This window comes from Triturus cristatus, chromosome 1_2 (assembly GCF_964204655.1).
Source record: "Triturus cristatus chromosome 1_2, aTriCri1.1, whole genome shotgun sequence".
Classification (NCBI taxonomy): Eukaryota; Metazoa; Chordata; class Amphibia; order Caudata; family Salamandridae; genus Triturus; species Triturus cristatus.
The window spans coordinates 755,333,894-755,361,449 of record NC_140580.1 but is presented as its reverse complement, the minus strand read 5'-3'; the positions used below and the strand labels follow the sequence as shown (position 1 = coordinate 755,361,449).

The 27,556-nt window shown below is 44.0% G+C and overlaps 1 protein-coding gene across 9 annotated transcripts in view; it reads left to right on the top strand.

The window, feature by feature from the left end:
- LOC146867949 (uncharacterized) overlaps positions 1-27,556 on the top strand; it is a 507,623-nt gene that overhangs the window by 49,128 nt on the left and 430,939 nt on the right. The window contains exon 3 of one of the 9 annotated variants that reach the window (XR_014962389.1): positions 23,749-24,382. The exons of 7 other annotated variants lie outside the window; for them this stretch is intronic. The gene's annotated coding sequence lies outside the window, so the exon portion shown is untranslated. One more of the 9 variants, XR_014962391.1, reaches the window with a different exon arrangement.

Below are 27,556 nucleotides of genomic sequence, written 5' to 3'. Positions count from 1 at the left end.
CTCACTGTGCCACTTCTGTTGTACATATCCCCTTATATGAAGCACCATTATACGACAAATCGAACACAAACTTCTGTGCATGGTGTTTTTTGTTATGACTTTCCCCCCTTCTTTCGTAAAACACACTTATGAAATTCCGAGAACCGCATCTTTTTTGCAACAGTGTTCCGCGAAACAAAAGAAAGGTTGCAAAGGCCTAACTTTGACATACAATAACTTTGTGAAGTATATTCTGGCTCTGGCTGCGTCTATGATTATTGCAGACCTTTGACACAATAGCAGCATCTCAGTCAATATTATGGGTGGGCGGAATTTGCGTAATCGCACTACGCAAAGCTCCGCAAAATGGTAAAAAATCTCCATGAGCACCCAAAAGTTCAGCGAACACGAGGAATTGCTTGTTCTGCCCGTTTGCATTTGAAAGCGTGAACAAGCGAAACATTCCGCGTGGAACGCGAAATTACCCAAATTCCATGAGAGGAACGGAATTTACCACCCAGCCCTAGTCAATATGCGGTCATTAGGCAAAGAAACTGGAATCTGCTTTAATCTGGCATTTTTTAAGAGTTTTTGTTTATGTCAAAAATGTTCTCCATCCCTTCTTTCACTGCAGAGGCTAAGCCAATTGTCATATTAACTTATGACATTTGACTTACTTGGCTCTGAGCATTAAAAAAAAAAAAAAGGCAAGTGGAAAAGTGTGAATCCTAAATATTGAATACACAGTACCATGGCACATTAGTATCAAGCACACAATATGGAAAAGTATGAATACATTTTCTATACTTAGCCCTGCACCTATCTACCTTGGCAATATTTATAGCATCAAGGTACTTAGATGTAGACTTAACAATAATAATACATCTCTATGTATGCACTTCCCTTTCCATATTTGGTTCCTCAATATGTTGATATTAATGCGCCACGTTATTCTTGTATTCGATAGTCCAGAGCACAATCAGATGAAAAAACTTCGATAAGAAGGGATTATATGACACATGGCACAGATGTAATATAATTTGTTTGTATAGTAAGTTGTTTAATGTCTCTTTCTGAAGCAACTGTGTCAATGCGCCAACTTCTAGCTGTACTTTGCATTATCACAGAGTTTTCTTCATTCACATAGTCTTATTTTATTGTGATTTCTTTTTTTTAGAATGAGTGTTTATTGTTCATCTCTTGCTTGTGGGGTGTCTTCGCCATCAAGAGTAACCCTGGGCGAGACACCACGCTTCGCGCGCGTAGGGTACGTAGCGCTGCCTGCTTCGCAGTTTTCGAAGTAGGCGAAGCAGGCTAGCGCTACGCACACCCAGGGCGAAGCGTAGCTGCCTGCCGCTGCCACCCGCCTCCCGCCCGCCCTCCTTTTAAATCAAACCCCCGGATTTACAATAAATAGTAAATTAAAGAAACTTACCTGAAACGCGGCGTCTCCGGGGCTCCCTCTTCCATTTCAAACTTCTTCTGACTAATGCGCATGCGCGGACGCCCGCGCATGCGCATTTCTCGCAAGAAATGCGCATGCGCGGGCGTCCGCGCATGCGCATTAGTCAGAAGAAGTTTGAAATGGAAGAGGGAGCCCCGGAGACGCCGCGTTTCAGGTAAGTTTCTTTAATTTACTATTTATTGTAAATGCGGGGGTTTGATTTAAAAGGAGGGCGGGCGGGAGGCGGGTGGCGCGTAGTGGGGCTACGCGAAGCACGTAGTCTGCGTAGATTTGGGCACACTACGTGCTGCTTCACGTAGTCCCACTACGCCCACTACGCCCATCCTTAATCAAGAGTGGGGTAAATATTGCTTTGGCTGGGTATGGGCGTGTTAGAGTAAAATAATTGAGAGTAATGAACGGTGAAGGAAATCGTTATCTTGTTTCTGCACATCCTGTTTTGTAGAATATATTCAAGTCATGGACTTATTTTCATAAGGCATTACCTAAAAGTAATAGGGACTGTTTTTTTCACTCATATGAAGTCAACCCAACTTGCTACTTACAGCACAGCTCCCTCTTGGACTGGGCTAGGGAGTGAGAATGTTATTATAGGTTACTGCAGGAAACAGGATTCTTGATCTGAAGAGGTCCTTTCCTTGGTCTTGGGCTTTCTGAAGAGGAGCTAACAGACTCATCTTATGTTTAGCGATGAATTTGGTGAGCGCTCTAATAAGTTGTAGATTGTGCACCCCTTTAAACATTTTCTTTGCAATGCTCTTAATAAAGTGTTTTAGACAGAGTACAGCACATACATTCTGCACAGCCCATTAAGGCCACAAAATGGCCCTGTAACTCTATCTATTGGAGTCACTGGGGTGGATATGTACAATGAAGTGGGGGAGCGTGTCGTTAGCCACCTTGGCTTAATGACATGCTCCGCCACTTCGGAAAAGCAAGGCTACACCATATTTACAAGAATGTGGAGCAGCCTGGCGTTTCCCCCTGCGATGGTGCTAAGTTAAACAACTTAACGCCAATGCAGGCACCCATGCACCAGAGTGTAAGGGTGTCTGCGTGCAGGGGAGGATTGTTTATGTGTAGGAAGGTGTCCCTTCCTGCACATAAACAATCCTAAAATGCAATTCTGTCACTTTCATGTGTGCTGCTTTATGCAGGACAAATGAAAGTGGCAGAATTGCATTTTTTTAAATGTTTGTTTATGTACAGGAAGGGATACCTTCCTGCAAATAGACAAACCATGGCATTTTGCTTTTTCCATGTGTGCTGCACACATAATGCATTTCTCCTTGTTTTGCCAACTAAAGACCAGGGTTACCCTGGTCTTAATTTTGGCGCTGCCTCCTATGTGTGCCACCCTTGTACATAGGGGGCAGCGTCAAATATAGTGGGTGTTGCGTTGGAACACCCACCCCAACATCCACTACACGCCCCTTTCACGCTAACCATAGCGTGCAAAGCTGCCTTATGTACAAGGCAGCGTTGAGCCACTTTAAGTGGCTTAACGCTACCTTGTACATAAGGCAAGGCCTCAATCGCCACGGGAACGTCACAAAAAGTGACGTTCCCATGGCGATAGGGGCTTGTGCATATGCCTCTCATTGTGTTGCAACTGATACAGTAACACAATTCTGGACGTACACTAAGAACAGCCAAACTATGCAATTACCTACAATCATACCTGCCAACTTGAAGAACAATCTCACTGTGTGAGGAGGTGGCGGGCCTTGGAAGAGCAGGGCCTAGTGCCGATAAGTACCTACCAGGTACCTTTGAACCCCACCATGCCCCCAAATCCTCCTCCTACCCCCCAAAAAGCTTGCTGAAGCTGTTACTGATGTCCTGGGGGGGTTTCACACCCCTTACTGGATGTCAGCAGTTCAAAGCCTTGGAAAACGAGTTGGAAAACCACTATTTACAGTGGTTTTGAACTCGTTTTACCTGCCACAGTGTAAGATCGGCTCCTCACTTGGAGACTATGTGATGGGATCCGATATCGTGTGTCACACCTTGGCACCATGTGAGTTGGCAGGTATGCTACAATTCAAGCACCAGCATGCAACACTTTAGTTCAGCTACTAACTAACAACCATTTACATAAGCCGGGCAAAGTCCATGGGGGAACAACCTTTACAACGCAACTTTTACAACGCACTACACTTACAACGCATTTTTTACAACGCAACATCCACTACAACGCATTCCATTACATCGCATGACACTACAACGCATTTTTAAAAACTACCTTTACAACGCATTCCATTACATCGCATACTACCTTTACAACGCATACCATTACAACGCATAATATTACACTACACTATCCAACACTTACCCTACTGTTGCACCCCCTGGAGTTAGAATAGTAATTTTTACCCCTATACTATCCAACACTTACCCTACTGTTGCACCCCCTGGAGTTAGAATAGTAATTTTTCCCCTATACTATCCAACACTTACCCTACTGTTGCACTTCCTGGAGTTAGAATAGTAATTTTTACCCCTATACTATCCAACACTTACCCTACTGTTGCACCCCCTGGAGTTAGAATAGTAATTTTTACCCCTATACTATCCAACACTTACCCTACTGTTGCACCCCCTGGAGTTAGAATAGTAATTTTTACCACTATACTATCCAACACTTACCCTACTGTTGCACCCCCTGGAGTTAGAATAGTAATTTTTACCCCTCTACTATCCAACACTTACCCTACTGTTGCACCCCCTGGAGTTAGAATAGTAATTTTTACCCCTATACTATCCAACACTTACCCTACTGTTGCACCCCCTGGAGATAGAATAGTAATTTTTACCCCTATACTATCCAACACTTACCCTACTGTTGCACCCCCTGGAGTTAGAATAGTAATTTTTACCCCTATACTATCCAACACTTACCCTACTGTTGCACCCCCTGGAGTTAGAATAGTAATTTTTACCCCTACACTATGCAACACTTACCCTACTGTTGCACCCCCTGGAGTTAGAATAGTAATTTTTACCCCTATACTATCCAATACTTACCTTAAATGCAATGTAATATTATGCGTTGTAATTGTATGCGTTGTAAAGGTAGTATGCGATGTAATGGAATGCGTTGTAAAGGTAGTTTTTAAAAATGCGTTGTAGTGTCATGCGATGTTTGGAATGCGTTGTAGTGGATGTTGCGTTGTAAAAATTGCGTTGTAAGTGCATGCGTTGTAAAAGTATGCGTTGTAACGTCATACATCCAACCATATTTTCTGACACAAGTGGCGGCTGCTACCTAATGGAATGGGTGAGGAGTTCCGGGGAGGAGGCAATGAAAAAAAAAACAATTACCCGTCAGTCAGCTGCCGCCTCTCGATCTTCTTCGCCCACTTCCAGGACTACAGGGGCAGGGAGCAGGAATAAGAAGCACCAAGGCTTTCAGACTACCCTAGCCAATCACAATGCTGCTGAGGGAGGGACTGGGAGACTGGGCATGTTCTCCACCCAGGTTGAGCAACAGAAGTGCGCATAACTGTTTAGCTGGCCCAAGACGGCCGGAAAGACTGTCATGCACACTTACAGAGTGCCACCACTCCTTCCCCTGCTCCTCTGGCACAGCCCAGCCCCACCCCACCTCTATCTAGGTGAGCAACAATGGAAAAATATAATGATAATAACAATGCTTTATTACAAAAAAATCCTTTTTCACCTGCTCACAGAGCAATGAGGTGAAACTCCCCGCTTCAGCGGAGGAGCCGTCCCTGTCTGGCACATCCACCTAATATAGGGGCTCCCTCTTTCACCCTATGAAGCATCTACATAAACCGAATAGACTTTGCCTGGGCCGTGATGCAAACATCAGAGGCATCTGTGAAAGTCACCCAGAACTTTACAGTGCCATGGTAATGCCTCATGAGGGCACACCGATTAATTTCCAGAATAGCAATGCAGTGCAGCAACCAAAGTTGCTGAGTTGCACTAGGGTGTGAAAGCATCAAAGAGCCATACTTACAAAGATATGGCACTGCTGCTATGTTCCACAGTGCTGGCACACAATTATGCTGCCTAGTGCAACCCAAATGTGTGTGCATTATATCCTGCATTACTGGAAGGGTATCCTTCCGGAACAAAATATTGTGCCTAGGCAATGTTTAAAACGTTTCCCACTTTGCATGTGCTCTGTGCAGTGCAGCGCACATGAAATGTGCAAAATGTTAAACGATTTGCCCAACCTAACACCTGCCTTGCGTAGGGATGTTTTGGCACAATAGCTGGGCTTCTATTGTTAATTGATGGGACTTAACATTAAAAAAATGTGTGGTTGTGTGGGAAGGGCCATGTACCATTCATGGACGCCTCTCCGTTGCAAAGTAGTGCAAAACAGGTCAAAACACTGATTACATTCCTTTACAGGCTGCATTTCAGAGCTAATAACATTTTTGCGCTGAAAGTAAATAGATTATGAACAGTTGCACTGGTTTGTATCACTTTTTTGACTTTGCATCGGTGCTCCATCTGCTTCACTGTGCACTATACGAATGCTAACAATGCCTAAGCCAATAACAACAATCCCAGGTCACGGGATACAGTCAGTCCCTTGTAATTGAAGGCTGATGTTCCATGTCACAAAATTATAGATACGCCAGCCTAGGCCTACTTATGCTTCAGAGGCACAGGGATGCTGGGAAATCTCTCAGGGCCTCATTTACAAGCCCCATGCGCCTCTAGTGCGTCACTTTCAATGACGCATCGGCGGCGCAGTGTGCCTACCCATATTAACAAGACCACGTAAAGTTACCCTGCATTACTTTTCATGGCCTTGTAAATATGGGCCACTTTCACACATTACTTTGTGGGTGTTGCTGTGGGTGTTCCCACACAGCATCCATGGAACCTGACACATTCCCAGATTTACAAAGTTTTGTAAAGCCGGGAATATGTCCGAATCCTACTCCTCCCCAGGGGAGGCGTGGGAGTGGCGTCAGGTGGAGAAATACTTTTATTCCTCTTCGTTTTTTCCTCTTTCTAACAATTATTGTTTTTGTGCAGAAAGGTGTCCCTTTCTGCACAAAAACAACCAACTGTACGCCAGCGCAGGGGAAAGCACACGGATGCCTCCTATTGTTGTTAATATGACACATACATGTGCTTTTAAAATGACGCAGCCCGGCGCAGCAAAATGGCTTGCGGCACTGTGCTGCATAATTTTTCATAAATGAAGCCCTCAGTTTTAAAAGTAATCCTTATCGACCTCAGGCAGAAAGTCCTTTTGACTGTAGGGAAACACCACCCAAAGAAGTAAACACTAAAACGATATGTGCCCAGCTGCCCCCTGAAGTGCTTGGCTGGTGTTTGGCTGGTTTAACACGTGAACTATGTTGAGCAGCAGGATGTGTGTGAGACATTAAGGATGACACCCTGCTAGACACTCCCCCTTTCCTCCAAGAGGCCTCTGAGTCGAGTTGAAGGTACCAAGGATTATAAATTAGCAAAACTGGCGCCAAGTATAGAATTCTCGTTTTGATCTATTGCTGAGTTTTTCTGAAGAGTCTGCAGCCTGCAAAAGCTCAACCAAGACCCTTTGTTCCAGATTTAATGTAAATAGCTGAACTGTTTATACATATATTTTATTTGAGACGAAGAAGGGCGGTGAGGGAAAAGGAAACACTGCCCAGATTTCATTTTCACACTGCTCTGACAGAAAGGCTTAGGGAACAAGCAGGGCGGGAGCAGTGCTTCATTTGTAAAAGAATAAGTGTGGGGCTCAAGGTTTTGCTCAGCAGACCCCAGCTGGTACCATTGAAGGTCAGGGTGCCCAATACAAAGGCTGTGTTGTCTTGATTCCACCTCATGTCTCTTTAATCTCTCACTAGTCACTCCCTGCCTCTCTTTTGCAGGTTCTTTGTCATCCAGCCTTTCTTCCTTTGTCACTGCCAACTTTCTCTTCCTCCTTCTTTCCCTCTTTTGTGATTCTCTCGGTCTTGATATGAGTCAAGGTCGGATGAAGAACAATAAGTCCCGGTACCCAACGCGAGCCGGTGTCCCCACCTGCAACCACTGGCTCAAATTAAGTGCGGAGGAGTTCTCCGTCATGGGTGGGGCTGAAGGGGTGGTATTATCTCACTAAATATGGTAGCAAAGAAAATATGCTGTTTTGAAACTAGGGAAGAGACTGAGTCCTAGATTTACTAAAGCTTTGAGCTGGTACGTCGCAAAATAGTGCATGCTATTTACTATCCAGAAGAAAAAGTTTTTTTTATCAGAAAGAGACGTTGCATGGAGTAAAATACATGCATTACAGTGGTGAATTACAGGCGTTACAGTGGTGGATCAATGTAAACACCCATTGATTTTGATGCAAGGTTGATCTATTAAGAGTTCAAGACTGGGTATCAAGAACGAATTCCTACTTCAAACAGGTACAAACAAGAGGGAAGATGTTTATTTCTCAAAAGAACCGACACATTTCATGTGTGCTGAAGTGCACACCAAATATCCAATGTGTCCGTACCAGTAGTATCCTGCAATGCCTTTCTTTTGTAGTGTTGTGTGAAAGAGAAAGATTTGTGGTATCCTGCCATGCTGCTCTTTCATGACAATTTGGAGCCTTTGATGATGGGGGTTCTGCAAAGTGAGCCCATTGTTTTATACTTGGGTTGAGGTGTTTACAACAAATGCTCCTAGTGGGGTACTATCTTTGTTCTTGTTCTCTAGTCTGCTTCCTCAATAACACATCCTATCAACTTACACACTGTGAGCCTGTGTCTCTGTTCACTGTACCAACAATCTTCCATTACCGTAGAACCCTATGAGGTTTTTCTATGCATAGCAATTTGGTCTGGAAGAGTATGCCTCAAGTACAAATCCTTTGTTTAACAGCACACACTACCATCTGCACCGTGGTGCGAGGCTGCGTGCTGTGAGAGGAAGACTGTTTGCGCACCAGAGAAGGGGATGAGACCAGCAGAAGGCCAATCTTTGTACATATGGTGCTGTGCCAGCTTTTCCGGATGCACAATGTAGTTCAGCAAATTTGGATGCAGCACTGCAGTGCATGAAAAATTAGTAAATCTGGGTCTTAGTGGTTGGACACAAGGAACTAAACTGGGTGAAGTCAATCAATCAATCAATCAGGGTTTTGTAGAGCGCACTACTCACCTGTTAGGGTCTCAAGGCACTGAAGGGAGGGTGTGAGCAGCTCCGTTCGGGTAATTCGAAGAGCCAGGTCTTTAGGTCTTTCCTGAAATGGTGCAGTGTCGGGCTTTGTCGGAGGTGAAGGGAGAGATCGTTCCAGGTCTTGGCTGCGAGATAGGTGTGGGACGGTGGTTAGGGAAAGGCCAGCTGAGAGGAGGTTTCTCTAGGGGACATGGAAGGAGAGGCGGTCATTGAGGTCCGATCTTCTTGGGGGCTTGTAGGCATGCGTGAGTAGCTTGAAAGTTATTCTTATTTTGAGGTGGAGCCAGTGGAGGCCGCGGAGGTGTTGGATGATGTGGTTGTGCCGTGGTATTTCGAGGATTCGTCTGGCTGCAGTGTTCTGGACGGTCTGGAGATTGTGGAGGAGTTTTTTGCTGATTCCACCTTGGAGGGCATTGCCGTAGTCCAGTATGCTAGTGATGAGGGCGTGAGTGACTGTTTTCCTGGAGTCGGAGGTGTTCCACTTGAATGTTTTACATAGTATGCGGAGGGTGAGCTAAGTGACAAAAGAATGAAAATGTGCTGACTTAGATAAAGGCAGTTGGAGCTTCAGGTAGTAGGCAGAGATAATGCGAGGTGGAGAATCGAGTGAGCGGCCAGAAGTAGATGTGTGTGTGTGTGGGCATGGGGTTGAGGTGAGTGTTCAGAGAGTGGGGATCACCACGGCATATACTGTGGAGCCTTCATGTGAGTATGATGTGACTGTAGGAGGACACACAGGCATAAAGAGTTTTGCATCAGAAATGGGGAACTGAAGATACACAAGCCACTTGATTTTGTATACAGTAGAGAGTAAGAGGGCTACTTTTGTTTATTATCTGCTGTGCTACACTTGCAAACATACTCAAATTGTAGATAAAACTTCTATATGAAATTATTTACACTACTTAGTTGTAAGCTATGAAGTCGTGAAGGAGGCATTCATGTTTTAGCAGAGAGAAGCAGGGACAGAAACTGCTCCACTGTGCGGCTCTTGTTGACCTGACAGGCCCAGCCCCTGTACTTCCAATGCACTCTCTTCAGTTTGGTTGCACCACAACCTGCAACAGCAATGACATACCAGAGACACATGGTCAGAGACAAAACAACATCTTCCCATTGGCTAAATAACAGTTGCTTTGTATTTTTTAGTTCGTAACGTTCATGAATCACTCAGGGGTTTTGCTAATGAGACAATGACCAGTTAGGTTTCCAGAACTTGGAGGTGGCGATGGAGTGATAATGGGGAGGTGAAGAAGTATGAGACAGAACAAGAAGTATTGGTCTTCAAGTATTTGTTTTTTAAATCTGTCAGCTCATTGGCAGACAGAAATTCACAAGGGTCTCTGTTACATGTGCAATAATATGAGGAGGTGTAGGTGAGGGTGAATCTATCCTTTCATGCTACGATCATGGATCCCTTTGAGTCATTTATTATGGAAAACTGAGGGTCAGATGATAGATCATCATTAAGAGAACTTTTCAAATGACCCAGTATTTGATCTGCTTGGCAAAGACTTGGGGGCATATGTATTAAAGACTTGCGTCTCTCTTGCGCCACGCAATAGCGAGCAAGAGCAATGCAACTTTTAAGTTAGATTTATCAAGTCACGCAAGCCCACCTAGCATAACTTGATAAATCTAGAGTAATGCAACGCAGCGCAAATTGCTGTGTTGCGTTACTGTGCCCCAGGGAGGCGTTCCCTGGGCAGAGCGTGGGTGTTTACATGCATCCACTCATGGATTTTGGCACATTCCCAGATTTATCATTACTGGTAGACCTGGGAATGCGTCACAATGTGACGCCTCCCCAGGTTAGCCATAAAGAGTGAAAAATATCTTAATTTTTCTCATTTCTTCATCTTTCTATGTGTGCTGCATACCCTTCCTGCACAAAAACAATCCTGCTTACAACGCAGGCATCCTTGCACAATAGTGTAAGCGTGCCAGCATTGGCGCTAGGAAGCACATTGTGGGCCAAAGCAGAGATAAGACAGGAATGCGCTGTATAATGTTAGATATGGTGCATTCCTGCCCTTTCCCTATCTCGTAGCACAGCAAGATAACCTGCTGCACTGCCCTGCATGATTTTGTAATAAATATGACTCTTGAGGTTTTGGCTTGTCTCCTCCAGGTTTTGTATTCTTTTATGGTCTTCTTTTCAGACAACTTATGATGTCTTGTGCCCTCATAACTCAGAAGACACTTATAGCAGATGATGTGCTTGATTTTAGTTCTGGTTAGTTAGTTTTTAGTTTTGCCCCGAGGAAAGATTTAGAAGGCAACTTTGCTGCTGTGCTATAATGGTTGTTGCAATAATCCCTCAGAGTCTGGCACAGTACATTCAATATAAGACATTTGATGGACTTTGCAATTTGCAGGGCCATTGTCAAGGTAGCCATCAAGAACTCCTGGCTACCGTGGCATGATTTTTGTGGTGGGGAAAACTGAGATACTCAGCGACTTTGCAGCAATCATTTCATGGCACAGCAGGCCGTTCTCTGACTTCACAACCGGGACCATGCCAAACATAGAGAAGGCTATGTCAAGGGCAGGAACAATCACTTTTTAGGTCTCGCCTGGCGAACGCAGCGCGAAACGCTGCTGTCGCCAGCGAGATCTATTGTTGCTGACTTGCCTCGGAAGTGGGACACGAGATGGGCACACGCAGGGTGAGCGGATTTGAGCCTGTGTACGCGCACATACAACCATGCGGTGTGCACATCTCCTGTCCTGCGGATATCCCATGTGCACCCGCAGCGTCTCTTCTCGCGCTCCCCTCCTTTCACTTTCGCGAGCGAGGCTTGCCTCTCTGCTGTTCTGTCCCCGCGTGAACACAGCGCGCGCATGGCGCACTTTCACTTTCGCCCTAGCCGTTTTATTGTTTTGCTGACATTCGTTGTCATCTGGTATTTTGATCCTCTTTGTCATTTTTTTAACTTTCATCCTCATTCTCTGTGCCGTTATTTCCCCTTCTTGTTATTCTTCTTCGTTCCTGTTTGACCAATGCTCCAGTGTTAGCTCATGTTCAGTATGGTACTGATACTGAAAGTGTTATTGTAACGTATTAAGGCCAGTATTACAAGTGACCGCATAACACAAACGCATGGCTCCCCGCCGCCCCTCCCCCCAGCCGGCTCCCGACTGCTGCAGTGCTTAGCTCAGCTTCGAGTGGTCTTGCAGTGTCCCTCGCGCCACGCTCCTCTGCAGACACCGCCATTGGGAACCCTGCAAGCCCGGGATTTTTTTAAACTGTAGAAGGAACTGAGGTTGGGCGGATGTGGGCGCGGCTAGCATGTCCTGGTTTTGAATGCCTAAATAACAGCCGTGCCAGGCTAGTGAGACTCTTTTAGTGCTGGGTGCCTTTGAGTGCTGGACGATTAGCAGGACCACTGGTAAATGTCTGGGACCAACGAGGCCGCCACAAGATGTGGGGGGACAGGGAGGGTGGTTTGCTTCTCGCACCGCGAATACACCTAAACTGCACAGTGGAGACGAGAGGGTCAGCTAATTGCAATCTCCCCGCATGGGCGCGCTGCAGGCTGCATCGGCATTCTTTTTAGCTGATTTTGGGGGTTTCTGTCTCTAATCTGCCTGACATTTGCATTAGCAGTATGTATCCCGTCCTAGCTAGGCACAGACCTCTCTGACCCTCTTAGGAAGGGCGTATAGCACAGACGTCCTGCAAGTACGGGATGAGGGGTTTCTGCATGCCAACATTTGAAAGGGGGAAGAGGGATATTTTCAAAAATAAATCATGGGATTGGGATTGTATTTTCTCCATTGATTTGTACTTAAGTGAGGGCAATTCCAGGCGGATGGAAGCGGGAGGGTTAAAAAAAGACCAGGGTTCCTTCTGAATCAAGTGTATTGGCAAATAGGAGGTTTACTACATTTTAGGTAGAGATTGTCGGCTGTACACTTCAGGAGTCATAACAGCCCTATCTGGCTGCCTGGGAAGAAATAAAACAGGCGTCTAGAACAGAACATGGGAGATGAATAAAATAATCAGGTGAATGTATTCTGCTCATTGATTTTCATTGAAGCAGGTACAATTTTAACCAGCATTTGCAATGCAATAGGTCTCGCATTTACGCGAGTTTGAGATATTGGCATAGTAAGTGACAATGCCTTTTATTTATGTTTGGTTTTTAAAACCTAAATAAAAGGCATTGTTATCTACAATGCCAATAGCTTAAACTATCGTAAATGCGAGACCTATTGCATTGCAAATGCTTGTTTTTCTTCTCACAACCCTAAAAAACAGGGTGAGCAAGGGGCTCGGCCCACATTCTCCACAGAGGGACCCAGGGTGTCTGCCTGGTGAGGGAGTAAGTCAAAAGCAGGGATGAGTGGTCTGAAATATATCTGGCCAGGTAGGTTGTATTTGCTTGTATTAGGAAATAGTCTAGTCTGCTGTGGGTATCCGCTTCAGATGTCTAACAGGAATATGTACACTTCTGTGGGTGCTGAAACCTCCAAAGGTCCACCAACCCGCTCCCCTCATCATTTGTTTCAGGGCATCAGTAAGATGAGGCTTTGTGCCATGACGTAGGGAGGATCTATTAATATCCCCATCCAGCACACAATTACAGTCCTCATCAATCACTAGTTCTTTTGGTGTAAACCCTTGTGTCACTGTCAAGACCACATATGTCTTTCAAGAAACGGCAAAGGGGTGGAGACACATAATGTTAAAAATAACGAGTGAATAGATGGGGAAGGTTTTTTTGGTGATGAATACGCTGGGAGGGCGCTCATGGTTACGGTCTTACAGGTACGAGTCAACAGTTATGATGAAGACTTAAGAATAACAAGTTTGATTCAAGATTAGGTTAAGGGAGAGGGGTTGGTTGATAGGAGAGCAAATAGAACAAGCAGCACGGGTATTCTATGAGGGATAATCTTTTGACTATGTTTTTAGCGGGAATACGTTGATGTGTTGGGGAAACATGAATTGTTGTGATCGCATGTATAATTATTGAAGATTTATTGTGGGGCGTATCCTAAGTCTTTTTTAGGCATTTTAAATTTTCAGAAATCCCCTGACGAAGGGCCAAGAAATAGGCCCGAAATGCATTGGGTAAATGTGACCAACGATTGTGGATAAAGCTTATACACACTGGCATGTTACAGGATAATGTCTGGATTGGCATTCTTGCAACATTAAGCATACAGTAATAATGTAAGCGTCTCCCTTGTGACGTGAGGAACATGATGATGAATTTATAAAATTTGGATTACTGGGAAGAAAAACAATTAAAAAACTGGTGAAACATGAACTATGTGGTATTTGTATACGCAACGGAAAATAGCTGTGCATCCGGTGGGGTGACGTTTCACTCCAGGTTTTTGAGCACTGTCAAGACCACCCCATAAAAGGTCCCACTAACAATATTGGGGGTGTATACATTTATAAGGCAGAAGTTGTGTGTATCCAGGGTACCATGCAGGAAGGCGTATCGCCTGTCAGGGTACACGCACACGCACGCACACCCACCCACACACATACACACACACACAGCTTTTGGAAAGTAACACCTGGAACCACCCATATAATGGTTCCTCTGGCAAAGCTAGAATACTAGGTCGCATATACTTGACTCCTCCGTTTTCAGTGCAGCAATACATTCTCCCTACAGGTGGGTCTCCTGCAGGAAGGCAATTGATATCCTATAACGCTTAAGGTACACCAGAATCTTATGGCATTTTGCAGGGCTGTTCATCCCTCTAATGTTCCACATGAGAAACTTGCAGTCACCTCCCATGCTCAGCATGATATATCGAGCAAGTCCACATGGCCCTCCCACTGGACCTTAATGGCACTAACAGTAATGGCCATGGTATATGAGCGTCAAGAGCAGTCTTCCCTAAATAAATGAAAATATCGAGAACAGAACTCAACAACATCCCAGTCATCCCCATCCACTCCCCCAACCCACAGGCACAATATACAGTACTTTTCCCAGCAAACTAATGGCCAGAAGAGTGTGCGTAACTGCCCCACAACCCTCCCTCCACCCTCCCTTTAATCCACTAAGGCAAGTAGTGGATAGTAAGTGTTATATAGGCAGTACGGCTGTGGTACCCCTAAACCACAAGCCCCAAGCAGGCGCTCAGCAGGCCGGAAGATGGCGGGCTCCCAGTCGCTTCCTGCCACGGAACTGTCAAACCCAACAGATCTCATTCAATCCCCGCTACTACCCCACAGCGGCTTCCCGCCCCCCAAAGATCAATTTATCGTGTTGCCCAGAACTATCAAACATAAAAAGTCAACATTACCGTTTAGTATTTGTAGCCCCATCTGCAGTACGGCGTCTCTGGTCTCCAAGGCACCGTAGACACCAGGACAGTAGTAAAATCAAACCATATAGGGGAGTACCCCCCCGGCTCAATGAGGGGGACAAGGTATATCCCTCCCAATGGTGTCACGCCAGGTGTACCCCGGCAGCCCAGCAGTCTAGCTTGCAACAGTGCCGTCGCTCAGTGTATCAGGTATCAGCCGAATCAGTGAGAAGGTGCCACAATCCAGTGATTGATCTCAAGGTGTCATCTGGACAAACAAGTTTGAGTTCCATAATTGTATCCCCCTTCATTTCCAAGGTCTCCGGTGGTGTCCGTCTTGTACGGGCTGAGCGCCAAACTGCGCCCACTCTGTTTCTCCTCTCATTATCAGCAGGATTATCCCCCCTAAGGGTGTTTAACCAGTCTGTTCCCTCTCCTGGGGACTCATAAATGTGAACTTGGCCACTGTGTTGGATGCGCAGTTTAGCGGGGAATAGAAGGGTGTACTTGATGGTAAGGTCTCTCAGTCTACTTTTCACTGAAATAAAGTTATTGAGCATAGTCTGAACCTTGTGAGTGTAGTCAGGCTAAGTGAAGATTTCCTTGTCCTTATATCTGGAGGGACTGCGTGTGCACACATGTTGTAGGATAGCGTCACGGTAGTTGAAAAGACGAGCAATCAGGGCTTGGTGGTGCTCCTGGGAGCGGTGCCAATCCCAGTGATTCATGGGCCCTCTCCACTGTGAAGAAATTATACAGCTTCGGGGGTGGAAGATTCTCAGTTATCCATTGTTCTAGAAAGAGTTCTGCCAATGGGCCTTCTGCTCGTTCTTGAAAGCCCATCAAGCAGTGATTATTTCTCTGGGACCGACCCTTCACGTCTTCAAGGCGCTCTCCACGTGTGTGGTGCTGCACTTCAGTCACTCCACCACAGCTCTCAGTGACTTGACCTCCTTTTTAATACCATCCACATCGTCCACCACTTCCGGGTTTCAGTCCGCAACCTTCCTCAGATCCAGGCGTAGATGGATTATTTCTATAGCCATTGTGTCCATCTTTTCCTCCAGTGCGATATGAGAGCCCTGAATCACCATCAGGCGTTCTGCAGCCATGAGACCCGGCATTGGTGTGTCTGTGGACTGTCCGCCAGGTGAGTGTGTATGATGAGTCTCGGGTTTTGAGACCACATATTGGTCAATTCTATTGGTTGGAGCCAGTTTCTCCCCCTTGTCTTTTCCCATGATCGATGGTGTAGAAGGGGTTTTAGACAGTAACCAGTACCCCACGCCGGGGCTGTTTATGCGTTTTGTTTTCAATTTAACAAAAACCTTTTTTGTGTATTTCCACAATTAACATTAAACTGATAACACAAAATGTTTACTGTACATAAATAGACACATTCAACCGCAGTCATATAAACATTCACTCCCATACCACACTGGACAGTCCAGAACCAAACATACTGTAAAAAAGCAATCTAAATTCCCTTTAAAGACACAAATTACAACTTGGCCATAGAAAAGTGGTATACTCTGTAGGGAACAATGTTGAGAGTTCCAAGTAATTCTTTAAGTTCATTAGGCCAAAAGATAAAGGTCGACGCGTTTCAAGCCCCTTCTAGTACTGGGGCTCTCATCAGGACCAGGGAGCTGAAAGGAGAACACAAGAGGAGTCTTACTAAACTGTCACCTCCTTTTACATGCAACAGCGTATTTCTTAATGCAAGTTGTACCTGTGATTGATGTGTCCACCAGACCTCTTGCCGTGTAAAATCTAAGTGATAAATTCGACCAAAATTCAATCCAACTGTACCGTATTCAAAACTACATAAATTAGAAGACCACCAAACATCCAAGTGACATTTATGCTGTTCAACTTACGTGTAGAGGTGTTAGGACAGAATTAATCTAAAAGGAAAAATGAGGAAACGATGTCAGGTTGTTGTTATATCAAGAGCGGGTTGCTAGATTCAAGTATCTGCAGTGTGTCAAATGCGCCTTGCGCGCTGCTCAGGGGCAGTTAGCCTACCTTGAATCTCGGGGCTGTAGACGAACAAGATCTCTTCCGTTGCGTATGTCATTAATTGTTTTTCGTCGTGATCGAATCACTGAAAAAACCAATAAAAGGGAGTTTGTCAACGGGGTTGGAGACCGCCAAAGGAACGGATGCGCTTTGACGAATTTGGATCGTCTTCATACCTGTGTTCGTTGCTTCTCACTCTTCAAACTCGGAGGGAATGAGCTTCCGTGTTTGTTCTCCAAGTCTCGTGTGAATATAATCTTGTCCTCACCTCACCTCTACACGTAAGTTGAACAGCATAAATGTCACTTGGATGTTTGGTGTTCTTCTAATTTATGTAGTTTTGAATACGGTACAGTTGGATTGAATTTTGGTCTAATTTATCACTTAGATTTTACACGGCAAGAGGTCTGGTGGACACATCAATCACAGGTACAACTTGCATTAAGAAATACGCTGTTGCATGTAAAAGGAGGTGACAGTTTAGTAAGACTCCTCTTGTGTTCTCCTTTCAGCTCCCTGGTCCTGATGAGAGCCCCAGTACTAGAAGGGGCTTGAAACGCGTCGACCTTTATCTTTTGGCCTAATGAACTTAAAGAATTACTTGGAACTCTCAACATTGTTCCCTACAGAGTATACCACTTTTCTATGGCCAAGTTGTAATTTGTGTCTTTAAAGGGAATTTAGATTGCTTTTTTACAGTATGTTTGGTTCTGGACTGTCCAGTGTGGTATGGGAGTGAATGTTGATATGACTGCGGTTGAATGTGTCTATTTATGTACAGTAAACATTTTGTGTTATCAGTTTAATGTTAATTGTGGAAATACACAAAAAAGGTTTTTGTTAAATTGAAAACAAAACGCATAAACAGATTGATTAAATCGACTAAACAAAAGGTCCCCCGTTCATTTTGTTTTCCTTCAAAATGTTCCCACATAAGAAAGTGGAGTAAAAAAGTCCATCAGTACTGGAACTGTTATTGTTACTTACAACTATTTTAGGGGCATATCAGCAACAACCGGCGATAGGATAATTATCGCCGGCTAACGTGGATTTTTATTGCTGAGATAGCGTGCTATTAGCAACGCTTATCTCAAAAGCGATAAAAATCATAGCGCTAACTGCCAAACGTGAGATTATCGCTGGAAACCCAGCGATAATCTCACAAATTTGGGCGTTAGCTTGTTGATAGGGACTCACATACCTAGCCATGATATCCACCTTCCATAGGATATAATGGCTAAGTCAGTCCTGAAGCAGGCGTATGGAAAGTAGCGATAACAGGGGTTATCGCTACTTTACTTGCCACTATGCTTCATAGCGTGGGGCTTAATGATAGGTTAGCGACATTTCATCAGTCATGTCAGGTCAGGAACGCCCACTTTGCATCTCATTAGAGATGCAAAGCTGGGTGTTAAGAATCCGGGCGCTAATTCAAGGTTTCACGCGTTAGCGTGACCTTGCTAATAAGGCGATAAAATTATCGCCGCTTTTCGCCCGAAAACGGACGCAAAAGCGGCGATAATTTTATATCGCCTCGTTGCTGATTTGCCCCTTAATATGTCAGGCATGATATTGGCTTATCTGCAAAAGGGTGTATCATAACGCGAACCAAATGCTTCAGTGGAAATGACTGCGACCAATGCATTTGTTTCTCTGTTGTGCTGGTGGAAACATTAGTTATGACAACTTCATGTTAATACATTTTTATGTCGTAGGATATGGATATTATTGCATTCTAAGTACTGGCTGGAACTATACACCACTTTGGAGTCCCTATTGAGGGAGCTAGGATCCTCAAAATGGTGAGAAGAGAGGGCACACCTCACAAGCTCTCACCTGAGGCTTTGCCCAGGCCGCCGGCTCTCCTAAACAAAATGTGGTGCCCTTTCTTCAATAGCAGAATGATTCATATTCACAAGTACAATTGTAGCTGGCTCATTCAACTTTTCTCTTTGCATTCCAGGACTTGTAGTCCTGGTTTTATATTGAGAGCAACAAATCTACAAGATTCCACAGAACGGGAGTGCGGCACGATTTCGTGATACATCATTGATGAACTTTCCAGGGAAAGAAAAGAGATGGCAACTGATAATCTCGCTGTGAACCAAAAGTTACCCTCTTCCTGGTCAGTTCCTTTGGTTTGTGCTGTTGTTGGATCTCCCTGGAGTACGTCGCGCCAGCCCGAGAGTAGTGCAGAAACCACACAACATGGCCAAAATTCACCCATTTCGCTGCAGCAGAAGAGTGATTTTTTTCTTTTTTATCTGTACCCAAATTTACTCCGCATCGAATAGGGGGGAAAAGGATACATTTGAACAGTTTGCTAGTCGCCATATTTGTTTGCCTTGTCTTGATCACGCTGTTGTTCATCATCAGGATTTGCACGCTTTTCTGCGTTTGTAGCATTTGCCCGCCACTATTTCAAATTTTATGATGATGTCGGGTGATCTTTATTTAGAAGAAACTCTGTCAGATAAATCATTAAACTGAGCACCTTCCTTCCCAACTCAAACACCAGTGGCCTTATAAATGCATTTAACTTTTTCTATGACAGATTTGCCTGTTAGTGTGTCGAGTCTGCTTACTATTTTTATATGGAGACTGGATCTAAAATTATTTTTCAAAAGTAGGATTTGTCTTTTAAATCAGTTGCAATTTTTGGCTCCAGAGGTCTCTCAGCTCTGTGTTTATATTTCTAAGAGCATTATTTCTCCACAGGAATGAGATATAATTCCGGAAAAACGAAGCATATGTCAGTATTTTAATGTATTGTCTTCGGCCGCGCCATTGCCGCACAACAAGCGGTGGCAACACTTCTAGCGCAAGGAGATTCTGTTATTAATATGTGACAAAACTCAGATCCGGCAGAAAAGAAAATACGTTTTTTTGACGCCCAATAACTTATTTTAGCATCTGAACTACTTGGAGCTCATAAAATTCCGGCATGCTTCCAGATCACAGGAGCAGAATGACCTCTTCATGGTTGGCCCCCTTCAGCCCTATAGCACTGTTGCAGTCTTTGTTTATAACAAATCATAGATGGAGGCTACTGAGAGGGTCACTTAGAATGCTCCTTTCACAGCTCCGGATCACTCCCACATCCCACAGCAGGAAAAGGGAGGCGGCCCCTGGTTCCTATTGCATGTGAAGTCGGCCTTCCATCATTCACATAAAGCAATGTATACACACATAATGTGGGGGAGAACTCCTACCAAAAATGGTCATGCAGAACTGGGGTGGGGGTGCATTTGAGATCCACCGCAAAGGAGCTGGGGTCGTTAAGCGGCCATATTAGGATATGTAACAGCCGGGCGGTGTTGGGCCTCCTCGCCCTACCCCGCCTTCGCGTCGAGCCATCAGCGAGGTGGCACCAACCGAGCCTCCGGTGGGGAGAAAAAATTGCCTTTTAATGCTACAGTCTGGGTGGTCTCCTTTTGTATCTGACTACCATGACAAATCTGCATATTTGCCCAAAATCCATAATTCACGCCCCATCAACTGACTGACTCCTAGCATAAACATGAACCAGTGACTACTCTCAACCTGATGGGGTTGCACATTTTACTCAGGACTTTTCTTCCATGTGACCAGCTAATCAGTGTGGTACAATGTGTCATCCATGCAAATGTACACATTAGACAGAACACCCCTCTCACATTCAACATTGTGCACTTCTGACATATAATTATGTATCAACATGCTCAATACAGCACCCCGCAATATGAAACACCAAACACAACACATTCAACAAACCAAATTGGACTGTACACTATACACCTATCCAACATAGCAGGCAAACAGTTTAGTCAGTTATTATGTATTCACAACAGGCACACCATGAAGAACCAACGCCCACAATACACCCAACAAAAGACTTCAGAGAGAACATTGCACATACACCCAGAACACCAGATATACTACATATTGTTGTATCACTGTGCTCACTAACACTAAATAAAGAATACACACAACATCCAAGAGGACACATTTAACAGAAAACAGTACACACACTCAACAGAAAATAGAAAGGCCTTATAAGTGAGGATTACCCTGCTCATAACTGCATGGATCACCAAGAACACAAATACACACACAACAGAATACATTCGACAGAACACTGCTAATACATTCAGTGCAGCTCAGATGTACTGTACAGTTGAACATTCCCTTTGTCATAGCAGCACTCTCATTCGTTGCATGATAGAGGCTTGCATGGCTGAACCACGGGTGCCTCTACGCTGCCTAAACCACGAATGCGTCTGAACAACTCATTCCTTTACCACGCGTGCCTTTACCACGCATACCTTCACCAAGCAATTTTGTGGTAAAGGCGTGACTGGTATAGGGATGTGTGTTAAAGATCACACCCTATGCTACCTGCCCTTAGCTCTAACAACTAACCGACCCCGCCGAACTCTAAAAAGTACCCGATCCCACCCTGAGCCCTTAAAACTAACCCGACCCCCCTGTGCCCTAAAAACTTCTCTGACCTCCCTCCGAGCCCTAAAAACGACCCTGACCCCCCAAGCCCTAACAACTACCCCGACCCTCCCAAAGCCCTAACAACTACCCCAACCCCCCTAACACCTAAAAGGTACCCCAACCCCACTGCAGCCCTAAAAACTACCCCACCCTGAACCCTAAAAACTACCCCGACCCACCAGAGCCCTAAAAACTGCAGTGACACTCCCAGGTACTAAAAACGACCCCAACCATTCCTGATCCCTAAAAAGTACCCTGACCCCACCCTGTGCTCCAAAAAGTACCCTGACAAGCCACTGAGCCATAAAAACTACCCTGCCCCCCCACTCTAAGAAAAAAACCAACCCTTGAAAACTACTACATCCTCTCCCGAGCCTTCCTATTCCTGGGCCCGCCCATTCCAGCATATAGACCGCACATTGCCTGAACCACACATATGCGTGGTTAAGGCAAGCATTGTTGCACTTGTGTTGGAATGGGAAGCGTGGCTCTGCATGATTTGTTTAGGCAGTTTTCAATCTCATTCTGATAAACCAAACAGCTTTCCACAACACCCCTTATTACACTGAAGCATAAAACCGCATACCACAGATCACAGTTAGACAGGAATATCGCTGATCAACAGCATACTGTACTTTCAGAGACATTCTACATGCCAGACTGTACGTATGCTGCTTAATTAGGTGGCATACATTCAATATATATCACACCTCTAGACAACCCAGTGCTTAATTTGTGATAAAATAAGTACAGGGCCCCAAAGTATTTTTTAGGAGCCAGCACACATGCTGCCAAAGGACAGGGCTGCTATAAATTTGGGCATTCTGGTCTTGATTCCACATAATCACCATCTTTCTTCCACTACCCTACAATTTCAGTATCTTTCTATCAATCTTGTAGGTTGTATTTCATCCCTGCTTTCTCACTTTGTCCCTGTTTCCCTATCTTTTTCTTCTTCTTTCTTTCTCACTTTTCTGCCTTTTTCTTGCTGTGGGCCAAAATCAGATAATAAAAATTGGACCAAAGTCTCCAAAAATGAGTGCTGCTAGTGACCACCAGAAACCACTGGCACAAACTAAGCATTAAAGATGATGACCCTGATTTTCGCCTTTGGCTGAGGGAGGCAGTAAAAGTTCACGTACCAGGGTACTGCCACCTGGTACCTAGCTTCCAATCACATGGTGGTGGCAGAGGTATAGACAGCACCCTTTATGTGGCAGTATCCCCACCTTCAACTCACCTACTCCATAATGTTCACAATTTTACATAGCCTGTCAAGGTGGGTGATGGTGGTGGATTTGATGGGTTACCAACAGGCTCAGAGCTGGTGATGTCCCCATTTTTGATCTCGCCTACTAGTGCATGTGCTGTCTGTTTTGAGCCATATTTTAGGCTTACCGAGAAAAAACAGGAGCTAGAGCTTACCATTGCTTACTATTGGTTGGCTGTCCCAACACTCTCATGTGCCTACTTCTTATCCGTGTTCCATACGGTCAATCTAGTATTTGCCTCTTTAGAATCACTTTTTTATTTCAAGCACTATTTTCTTTCACTGTTAAGCACTCTGCATAATTTGCATTTTTGCTGTGCAATTTGGATAAACTGGCTGCATAATTTGGTCAACCATGCTGCATAGTCATGTAATCCTGACAATGGTAAAACTCTACAGAGTGGTTTGGGACTTTCATTATAATGATGAAATCCTTATTTCATTGGGAACTGTGAAATGTTTTGCATATTTCATAGTTCTCCATGGAATATGAGTTTAATACCGCCTTATTGTGTTTGATAGAGAGCGTTGAGGTTTTGAAAATTGTAGGGATGCATCATAATCACATATAGTCCGCATCCACATATATCTTTGTTTTATTAACAGATGATCATTAGAGAGTAAATGTAATAATAAATAATGTGAATGTAACGTTAGAAATGTGATTCGTGTTAGTCGAAAGAGTAAAATTACTTTTAAAATGTAACCGCCTATTGCAACGTGTCTAACAAATTAATTAATGAGCAATGTAATGCATTAGATTTAAACGTGCGCAATATTAAAGGCTGCACTTGTAGGAATGATTACTTATATATTGAATGTAATAAAATATAGTGCTTACAGATGCAACGTTATTAATGGGTGTAGTTTTTGATGTATAGAGGCCTAACTGAATGTCTATGTTTTGCTATGAAAAGGCCTACTCGCATTTCTAATGTTAGCTGAATGGTGCAGGCCGAGATGTACTTTCCCTGGGAAGGCTCTCATTTGGAGGTAGTCAGCAAATGTAATGTGCAGGGAAGGATTTTTCTATTCTCAGGCTTCTGTTGCAGGTGCAAGGACATTGTCCTCGTTAGCTAAGACTAACCTTTTGTTTTAGGAGTTAGGTATGGAGGAGCGTTTGCTACAAGTGACCCCAGGAATGCGGCTAATGAGGAGCCAATACTTTCTGCGCTGAAGGAGCCTGGGACTCAGGACGTTTCAACCGTTATTGGACGACATACAGGTTTCGATGGAAAATCACCTCCAGGAGGTGTCCAGCCAGAAGAGGTGTAACAAAGGCGTGTCTTCCATGTTGTGCATTTTGTATTAGGGACAGTGCCCCGAGGGATGAGCAGCAGAAAAGGAACAGATGAGGGTAGAAGGAAGAGATCGATATTGAGAAAGGAGACTCAGAGCAAGTTTGGTAGCTTTGGCTACTGACCCCTTCAACGTGACTGTACGTCTTAGGAAGTCTTCACGAGCTGACACCTTTTTCCGAAAAGCTAAGTAGGGATGTCACCTTAGTGTTAGCGTAGGGCCAGACTAATCAATTTCCTTGTAGGTATCCATGAAGACTGATTTAGATATTGGAGCAGTTATCTTTTGTTTGATATTTTTAGAGTTTATTATTCTTTTTATGCTTCATCGGATTAGGCTGTTGCGTAGATTGAATTTTGTATTAGTGCCTATGTATTTTCTTAACCTCGTCATGAGGTGCTTGTATATTCAGTTATTTCTGGCTTTGTAATAAACCCCCTAAAACTTAACTCGGAGTTAGTGATTCTTTAGTGTTAGGATTGTTTGGTTACTGATTTTGTTTGGATGGGTTGGTTCTCTCCCTTTACACTTCACAGCAGATAAAAAGGTCCAGTCGGCCGAGGATTGTTAAGAGTGGTAAGAGATAGTAAGATAAGATAAGAATCTGGCATTATCATGTTCAATCAAAGCACCCAACACAGAATGTACATACATAGGCTGCATGTTTGGGGACTTTTATTGCACTAAGTCAGCTTTAACTCCCACCATTGTATTACCTGAGGTGCTTTCAAAAGAGATGGGTTTGAGAGAATTATTGATCATGCTTATATGTTTGCAAAAGTTTGAATGATGATATGACCATCCTTTTGAAATGGCAATTAGACCATTGGTAAATGGTGGCTGTGTGGGTGCATGTGTGGTAGTGTTGTGGCATATGATTGTAGGTGTGTGTGTGTGTATGACACTGGATGAGTGTGTGTAAAATGGTGGAAATGTTGGTGTACAATGGTGGCTATTTGGACACCTAGTGGTGAATGTATGTTGGTGGGTGCATATGAATTATTGTGGCAGTGTGTTAGTCTGATAGGGCTGTCTGAGCACATACTGGTGGCTGTGTTGACCTATATTTTTGGGCATGCAGTCAAAGATGAAGCTGGGGGTTGGCACTATAATGGTGAGTGTGCTGCCATATGATGGTGGGTGGACACAAATATCATGGTGGGTGTGGTGGCATATGTTGTAGTAAATTACATTTATATTGTGTAGAGAAGTAGTTTTGCATGTAAACATGTGGATGTTGCAAAGAATGTTTGCTGGGTGTTGGAGTGATTTAGAGTGAACTTAATATGACTGGCTCGTTACGTGATGTTAAATTCACATTTCAACATGTGAATTTAATGACTTAGTACAGCGGGGCAGGGCAAGACCTGAAGGCAATACCTTATCCCATGAATTTCATAAGTTTTTTATTTTTATGACAAAGTCATCAGTTAACATGAACTCCCCTTTCAACTTTAGATTTGTAGGGGATTTTATTTTTTGAGGGTATGTGTTTGCTTTTGTGCGTTTACCTATAATATTGGTTTTAAGACACAAGGGAGGTAAAGCTATCCTTCTCTGATCAGCTCTAATAAGAGCCAAACACGTGTCAGGAGCTGCTTTTATTAGTTCCAGGTTGGCTTGGATTGCATTTTCCGATCCAAAGCTGAAATACTGTGCTTAGAATGGTAAAGGGCTTTTTGTCATTTTTCAACTAGGTGTAGATAACTATGCTTAAAGAATTTGCTTACAAAATGGCAAAAGGCATCTCTTTTCTAGCTCCCCTGGATGGTATAGTGCTAACCCAATGCCTAAAACTCTGCTTTCAGATACTTAAGGTGAGCAGCGTTAGTATGTCGCTGGTGTTGTAGGGAGCTCCGTATAAAGGAACTGCTTTCCAGCTAAAACTTGGGAGCTCCTTATTTTCTTCATAATTTTAGAGGGACTCTAAGCCTGAAAGGGCATTGTTTGGACTTATACTGGGTGGTCCCTTGTGTTTGGGCACAGGTATGCTCCTCTCACTAGCTCTAATAAGAGCAAAACACATGTCAGGAGCTGCTTTTATTTGTTCCATGTTGGCTTGGATGGTATTTTATCAACCCAAAGCTGTGGTACTGTGCAGAGAATGGTTAAAAGGCTTTTGTCATTTTTCAACTCGCCGTCAGTAGCATTACCTAAGCTAACCCTATGCGTCAGTATTTGCTTCAAAAATGGGAAAATACTTTCTCGCTTTTCTAGCTTTGTGTGGTGGAACTGTGTTAATCCAATGCCTGAAATGCAGATAAAAACAAACATTTGAGGTGAACAGATTTAGAGTGTCAGTGTGGTGTGAAGTGATCCATTTAAAGGATCTTTTCTCCCCTTAAAATTTTGGAGCTACCCATAGTTCCCTTCTTCATTTGTTATAATGTATGAAGTACTTAAGCCTGAAAGGGCATTGTTTGTGTGTGTAGATAAAATATAAAATGCATAAATAAATAAATTATGGTTTAGCTTCACTTTCCATTGAAATGCATTTTAATTTGCTTATAACGTTTGGATAGATTTTCACAAATTTGGCAATCACTTGGGTAAGGTCCTATACCCCAATTTTTGTGCGGATCCATGTAGAGAAAAAAAAACGTAAAAGTGGGGAGGATGCATTACTCACTGGAAATTTTGCTCCAGCCCAAACTACTGAACGAACATGGAAGTTGAACTTTATTGAGAAAGCATACTTTGTTGGTTTTGTTTAAACCTAGTCAGTAGTTTTTGAGATATACACCTTTAAAAAAGTTTTCCAAGCAGACTTTGAAGGGTGAACCCTTTTGTATAACTCTGAAATTTGGGTTTCAATGATTTTTTTCAATCCAGAAATTCAAAAAAGCAATCTGATGGGACAAGGGAGCCTCTTGATCATCACTTTTGGATCTGCGGTTCTAAAGGTGAAAGAGCAATTCTGAGTGATTTAAAGCTTCAGCAATTGAACAATTCCTCTTGGAGTGGCCATTTCAAGAAGTGGAGCACAGATCCTGTGTCTTGAAGAAAAAGTGAAAGGGCCATAAAGGGGAAGGGTAGGTAACCCTTGACCCCCAGGATTTATTGGGAGTACCCTCAAAGGCACCTCTGTGGAGAAGTCAACACGTGTTTCGTCATTAGGGTGTTAACCCTCGACTTCTTCAGAGCTGTATAGTTTCAAAAAGAAAATCAATGCCTAGTCAACGGTTATAATTTCGACCCGGCTGGTCATTCCAAATCCTAGTATCTTGTATTTAATTAATTCCAATTCGTCAATCCTTAAAAGTATTCAACATCCAAAATTTGTATCAGTGTAATCGATCATATGCCGATGCGTGTGAGAACTCTATCAAAGAGGCCGATGTGAGCCACGAGAATATGCAGCGAGTATGCTGTTCTTCTCATCACAGGCGATGTAAGCCATGAGATCTGAAGCGAGTACGCTTGTTCTCTACACCACTGCCGAACGCGTCGCCGGCAGTGGTGTAGAGAACAAGCGCACTCGCTTCAGATCTCGTGGCTTACATCGCCCATGATGGGAAGGACAGTGTACTCGCTGCAGATTCTCGTGGCTCACATCGGCCTCTTTGATAGGGTTCTCACATGCATCGGCATATGATCAATTACATTGA